The sequence below is a fragment of the Ischnura elegans genome, chromosome 12 (genome assembly GCF_921293095.1).
Source record: "Ischnura elegans chromosome 12, ioIscEleg1.1, whole genome shotgun sequence".
In the NCBI taxonomy this organism is placed as follows: Eukaryota; Metazoa; Arthropoda; class Insecta; order Odonata; family Coenagrionidae; genus Ischnura; species Ischnura elegans.
In genome coordinates, this window is record NC_060257.1 from 57,665,663 (window position 1) to 57,672,840 (window position 7,178).

The following is a 7,178-nucleotide window of genomic DNA, read 5'->3' on the forward strand; positions in this document are numbered from 1 at the left end:
ATCTGGCCTTTTTCAAGTGAGGTCAAAATTGACCATTAACATTCGTCTAAACTGGGTTTTCTAAAACCAAATGATTTGTATATTGTGAATGCATGACTGTTGGGTAACGAACTTGAACCAATGATTTTCGTTTCCTTTGATGAAGAAAACTACCCTATACTATCGTAGCAGTACAAGCGGATGGGTTACGGCAAGTGAATAGGAAGAATAGAGTTTATATCCTCAACTAAAGGATAAACTGACAGATAGAGGTGTGACTGCTCTTTGGAGGTTGTTAATTTATAAGTTAGAGAGTTGTTGAGTAACATAATTGCAGAAAATAAGACAAATATTTGAAACGCTACCGTAATTATCCTACCAACTCAATTTATTTATGTTTGAAAAGATAATTTATGTGATTATTTCATAGTATAAAAAAGCTTAGTATTTCACGACGGTCTTGAAAGATGCTTTACGATGGTCAATTTTCGTAAATTCTTTGTATGAGCCTCTAATTTTTTAGGCAAGCTTGAGTACTTGTAAAAAATTCAATGGTAAAGAAAGCGGAAATAATTAGGAAGCTTCGTAATTTTGAAAGATAAATTAATCGGGTTTAGTATATCAGGTCAAAAGCTCAAGATTTACTGAGCATTTTTTTTTTAATCGTCGGAGCCTCTAATAGCAGTTTATTTCCTTGTTGTCAAATGTACAGCTCACCATATTGCTTTCAAGGCCATCATCGGGTGCATTGCACGACAGGGAACAAGTACAGAATATCCATTAATTATTGTTTTATACTAAGAGAGCCAACTTTTTTGTCCTAAAGAAAATAATGTGCCGTGGAATGAACTTATAGTTCTTTCACGCCATAAGAATTTACCAATTATGTTTGTGTACAAAAGTTGACAATTCTCCTTAACCCCACAAAAAAGGTTCATTAAGGGTAGTTACATTGGTTGGATAAATACAAAATATGTAAAAGAGCCATTCTTACTATTACTTCCCCATTTCTACCCGTGATAATAAAAGCGTAGGTAGTGCGAAAGGCATAAAGTAATGAACGAATAAGGTTATTCGAATATCGAAATGGAGAAATTATGTTTTTCTCATTAGTTAAGATATTCCCTCCTACCTTCGAAGCCCCGTTTGAATTAAGGTCCTAAAAGAATATTAGGGTAGACTGGGTACGGTTGTGATAGGGTACGGTAGTGACAGTCGTCCTATTAGCAAAACTATTGGGAATAGGGGATTATGCAAGAGATTATAGGAGCAGCTTGCACAGGTGAACTCAGTGGCGTAACTATGGGGGGATGAGGGGGATAGCCCTCCCCCCCAAAGCTAAAAAAAATATTTCAAAACTATTGCCTAGTCTTGATGTATAATAAATGCATGTACTTAAAGTTAAATTTTAAGCACCAAAATGATTTAAAATGCATTTCCAGGCGTGTCATTTTTCAAAAATTTTCTTGGACTCGATTGCTTGGGGTCGGGGTGGGGGGTCGCCCCGTAGGCCCCTCATCTCCCCCAAAGCATATTCCTAGTTACGCCACTGTCTGAATTTATGTCACAGTATTGCGTCAGCCATTGCGCGCCGTAAACGGCGCCTGCGGCGCGGCGTATGGGCGCCTAGCAGGGGCCCATATTGTTTTCAACAATCAAAAGTGAATATGTTTGTGCGATTTCTTTTGAAACTTTTTGTCACATGAATATAGATAGAAATTTGAGTATCTTTCCTCGATATAAGATAGACATTATTGGTTTAATAGCAGCTATTACTTTGATAGGAAGTTTTTTTGTATCGACATAGCATTTGTTTCTTTGCGGAAGAGTGCTGTGGGTATGGTCGTGACATTTCTCCTGGGTACGGTTGTGATACAAGTTGTTTTTCTTGTTTTAGATGCCTAGATTATGCGTGAGAAAAACTAAAAGAGGGCAGAGTGGCATTCCACTATAAATACGGTTACAAAGAAGTGAAACTAGAGACTTATTTACGGAGATCTTCGATAATGTTAGTTACTGGAGTTAATCACATGTCTTTACTAAGATATATTTGTAAACGCGATAGCCCTGGTGCGGGCGAAAATGAAAGCATTCTCAGCATGGGATATGTTGTCTCAACGAAGAGTTTTCGCCTTCCGGCAGAACAACGGCAGCAGCTATCAAAATACTTAGCACGTAACGCGGACATTTATTTTGGACTACCTCCTTATGAACTTTATGTTTCGATAGAATTCCTTTTGAAGCGTAACTGGAAGTGTTTATTCAGCTTCTCAACTAATTATTAATGAAGACTGATGTATTAACTATAGAGTATATGGAGATTGACATAATAATTTTAGATGCTATGCTGCTTTTTTAGTTGTAAATGATTGAAGCGTTCCCAGATTTTATTTCTTTTATTATTAAGTTGCAATGTTTTCAGGAACAAGGGTACGCTGCATTATGTTAAATATATCTAGCTATTAAAATTATTTCAGACCATTTCAGAGTATTTTGGGAACCTGTCACTACTCATCTGAAGTATCGTCACAACCACCCTTGGGGTGTGGTCGGTTGTGACATTTATTTTTTTATGACTCGCTCCTATGAGCTAACAATTGAGTTTAGGAATACAAATTTAATATTTAAATCTGTAATAATATACAAACTACCTTAAGAAACGCTCTTTGCTCAGCTTAGTAGCCTACCTCCTTAACAAAGGGCGATCAAATGTAAATTGTCACAACCGTACCCATTCCCCCTACTTCATAAGTAGTATTAAATGCGGCAGGAAGTGATGGAATTTATTAATAATAGTTAAATGAGAAATGGTTATATTTCCACTGAATTTATTCGAACAGGGCGCAATTCATTGTTACAAAAACATTGTCAAGTGCATCATGTACTTACACTTCTTCCTATAATATGTGTCCTTCCATATTGAAGGAAGAACTTAAAGGCAAATTATGCACTTTATAACGTAGTTGTAACAACGAAACGTGTCGTGTTCGAATAAATCGTGTGGAAATATTACCATTTCTCATTTAACAAATATTCCTCCATAATCTCAATAAATGACAAAAAAAATCCATTGCACCAGATTAGCAGATGATGTAGTTCTAGTGCCTGGCACAGAGAATTAAGTTTAATGCTTGAGTGTAAAAATATTACTTTTTAACTGAAACTTAAGAAAAACACCGATAAAACCAAAAACCATGGTAGTGGAAAGAAAGATATGCGGAAAAGTAACGTTTATATGTTTACAAGGGCGTGTCCAAGATCAAAACTAGAGGGGGGCAAGGCATGGTCCTCCAAGTTGTAACACAGAGAAGAGTATGGAACCAAAGTTTCAAGAGAATTAAAACAGCGCTTTGTTAGTTTTTTTTAATTATTTGCTTAAAAAATAATGAATTTTATTCTAATTAAATGCTTCATAGTAATATCACTTCTCTATGATTTTAAAGAAATCTTGTTCGAAAATTTCGTCATGATCTAAATTTACTTGTGCTTCTAGGGGAGGGCAGATGCCCCCTGCCGCCCCCCACTGGGTACGCCCATATATGTTTGGGTGGAATGAGATTAGCAAAAGTGATAAGAGTTCTGATATTCGGGCTGCTGAGTATAGTATGAACTGTTCATCTAAGATCAAAAGTAGAATATCGTTTGCCAAGAAAGCGTCTCAATTAAAGAAAAGCCTGAAAGTAAATGCCAGGGATCATGGTACAATGGTGAAGCTCCCCAAGTTCCCTGGTATACGATACCCAAGCTAGGGGTAATTAGTAAGGTATGGGGATGTACGAGTAGTGCTTTTTGATATCGAGTCGAGTCAAGTCGAGTTTGGTCATTTCTGGATCTGCCAATATGATAATATATACGCCACAACATATTCTAATTTTCAAATCTCTTTGTGAATTTTCTTTTCTGAATTCTTGGCTTCATGTAAAAAGGAAGAGATGATGAGGAATGTTGGTGGTAATTGCGTCCCTCTCGGCAGAATTCTGAACTTACTGGTCTCGACAACACTAACCAAAACTACTCGACTGGACATTCGTAATGCTACTCGAATCACTCGAGTCGAGTACCTACGACTCGACTCGAATTTTCGAGTACTCCAGTACATCCCTAGTAAGGTAAAAACATAACCGGTTTATACGGTAGGAAAAAATTCCTGAAAAGCTTTCTATGAATGCGCCAACACATGGATGTGAGCAAGGGGACTGATCATCTGATCATGAAGAATTCTGAAGGCTGATTTCAGTTGCCTCTTCGATCGCGTTTTAATCGCTTTTCAAAAATGTCCGTAGCGTGTTTTTGAGTGCAATGCGATCGACTTTTCTCCAATATTTTGCATAGTAATGTTTGTAATTACGAGGAATAGCATTGAATAGTATTGAATTTGATAAATCACATCATCATGAATGTAAATTTCGGTAAATACCCCTAATTTAACCTTATTTCCCCATGAAACTCGGATAATTTTTATCCGTCAGCGACACTAGTGGCGAATTTTGTAAACCCACTTAAATGCGCAGTGGGTGACAACACATTTAGAGGTCGACTTGGGGATCCTCTTTCGTAATATTCGTGGATGTGAGTATGGACACAAAGGATGGGCGAAATAACCATACATAAAGCTGCAGAAATGTGGTTTTGGAGGGGGGTAAAAGTACTAGCTGGACTCACAGAAAACTAATTAGGCAATTAACACATGAAGTCCAATTAGAAAAAATCAAAATAAGATAGCAATGCTCATCGCCCACTTACTCAGACAATACACCAATGAGAACAGAAAATTTAGTGTGCATAACTATAGGCAATGGAAATGGGATGCACCTATGTCAATGACGTTAAATATGTAATAAGAAATAATCAACAATCGAGTTATGCTGAAAGTCATCGCTGCAGCCACGAGGCAAACTGTTAAAGGAAGGACGACCTAAACAAACCTGGTTTTCGAACCACCTATGTTTTGCAAAAGACGGTTATTCACTTCAGTTCTAATGGTCAAAGTGTCTCGCAAACTTACGGATACGGAGATGCAAGCAACCAAGATGCTTATTTGATCGTATTTTCAATCAAAGTTTTCAGGACATAAAGTTTTCTATCATTGTTACGGAGACAATTCCATCTCCAAGTGCGACACCAGAATTCCCGTTTCAATAGCGTTAGGAAAAGATAAAGTGACGATACTTCAAGGTAAAAAAATCAGCCGGATAGGTTATTTAGGCATTACACGCAAATATCTACGGCAAGGATCTCCTAATTGCACGAAAATCCTTATAACCTGACTTTTAAAGAAAAATGCTGTCGGAATATGTAAACGAGTAAGTTAGGATCCTGTGCTAAATGTTTAACGATAATTCATATACCAACGCGTGAGCATTTCAAAGGTTGTTGGCGTTAAGAGAAGGGAGCTCATTAAAGGTTAATAGAGTTCCACTAAATGTCTCAAGGCAAGAGACTATTAAGCTTATTTTATAAAGTTAAAATAGTATCTAAAAATAGCCGGATAATCAATAATAAGTAAAATTTGGTCATAAACGTGCTAATGTTACAAGGTAACCAATCTACTGCTCCCAAAAGATAACAGAAGCGAAATTAATAATGTCAGCCATTGATCAAGTGCCAATTTACCCCTAAAATCACTCTTCAAGCACATTCAGAAGAATCAGACATTCAAAGCGGTTATCTCTGCAAGGGAAATTAAAAAGAAATCCTTAACCCACATGTTGAGATCAGCATAAAAAAACCTAGACGCACAAAGTTCCATGCATCTGGCATCGCCCCGATTATGTGTATATTTTATTAAGAAATCCATTCAAGGATGAACTTGTTAACCAGCAAAAATGAAATTGTTTGTTCGCAGACTTAAGTATACAAACTCGTTAATGGATTGTGTACTAGCATACCAACGGCAACTTTTTGGCTAGTAAATAATAAAATGTTTGCATAGCATTAAATAAATAAACTTAGCTTACCATTCACGCCTGAGGATCTCTCCCCAATGTAGATGATTTCCGAGAAATACCACTAGTGTAACTGACACACCACTACTTTCAAAACCGAATCCATGTACTGAAAATAACATGAAAAAGACTCATATTAACATAATGCTGCCATAATGCACGAAGCGAGAGTACAAAATGCACAAAAGCTGAATTATAAAATATTACCGCAGCAACATCTGGCAACTACGATGACGGAAATGTTTAGACAGGAAATTAATTTGGAGAATATCGACAGATAATCCAGTATATTCTTCAATCACTTTCCTTATGAATTGCTAACGCTATGAAATTCTACTACAAGGAAGAGAAAATTGAAGAGACGAAAACTGGAAGGCCTTTTTTGGTTGAATGCAGAGTAAATTCCCGAGTAATTGTGATAACGTGACCCTATTTCAACCACTTGCCGAGCACAGAAAGGAGAGGCTTTCATTTCAACTCTCAAAAATATGAAGGAAAGAGTCCTCGAGGCTATCCTCATAATACCACGTGAATGATAAAAGCAAGGAAGGCAATGGGTGGTCAAATGGGGCAGTCTGAGAAAATTCCTTTATCTTGGTGTCAAGCCCCCAAAAACTCATTTACAATTTTATTGCTGCTAAAGCTACGAAGACGCGCAAACTCGATCGCAATCGCTTTTAGCTAAAGACGTGAGACGAAGCACTATATTTGAGCTTTTCTCAAAGCCCTTAAAAAAATCTCCGGAGTCGGAATGACCTTAGGGGAAGCACTTCGTCACCGCTTCACGTACACTTAAATCAAATAAAATTAAAATGAATTCACTTCGAGATAAATGATCACACAATTGCCAATAGATCGCTGCAAGGGGCTTAGGGGCTATTTACGTCCAAGTGATAAGTTAATCATGCAGGAAACATTAACGAAACTAGATTACTATACATCGCAGTTCATAATTGAAAATTTTTAACGTATCTCGATTCACTATAATAATCGGGACCCGTGAACGTGAATATGTGGTAACAATAAGATTAGGAATGGAAAAATATCCCCACTATCCACGTAACTTCGGCTGTAACAATGAAGAATACATAATCACTGGCGAGGATATTACTAATTCACTTCCTTCTTACTACGAGGCTCTTTGCAATGGTTAGACGTTAGGCAGAAGAAAGCTTAATAAGGTAGGGAACTCGCGAATAATTATTCACATTGATCACAGCAAATGTACTGATATCTGAAACACTTAAATAAAAC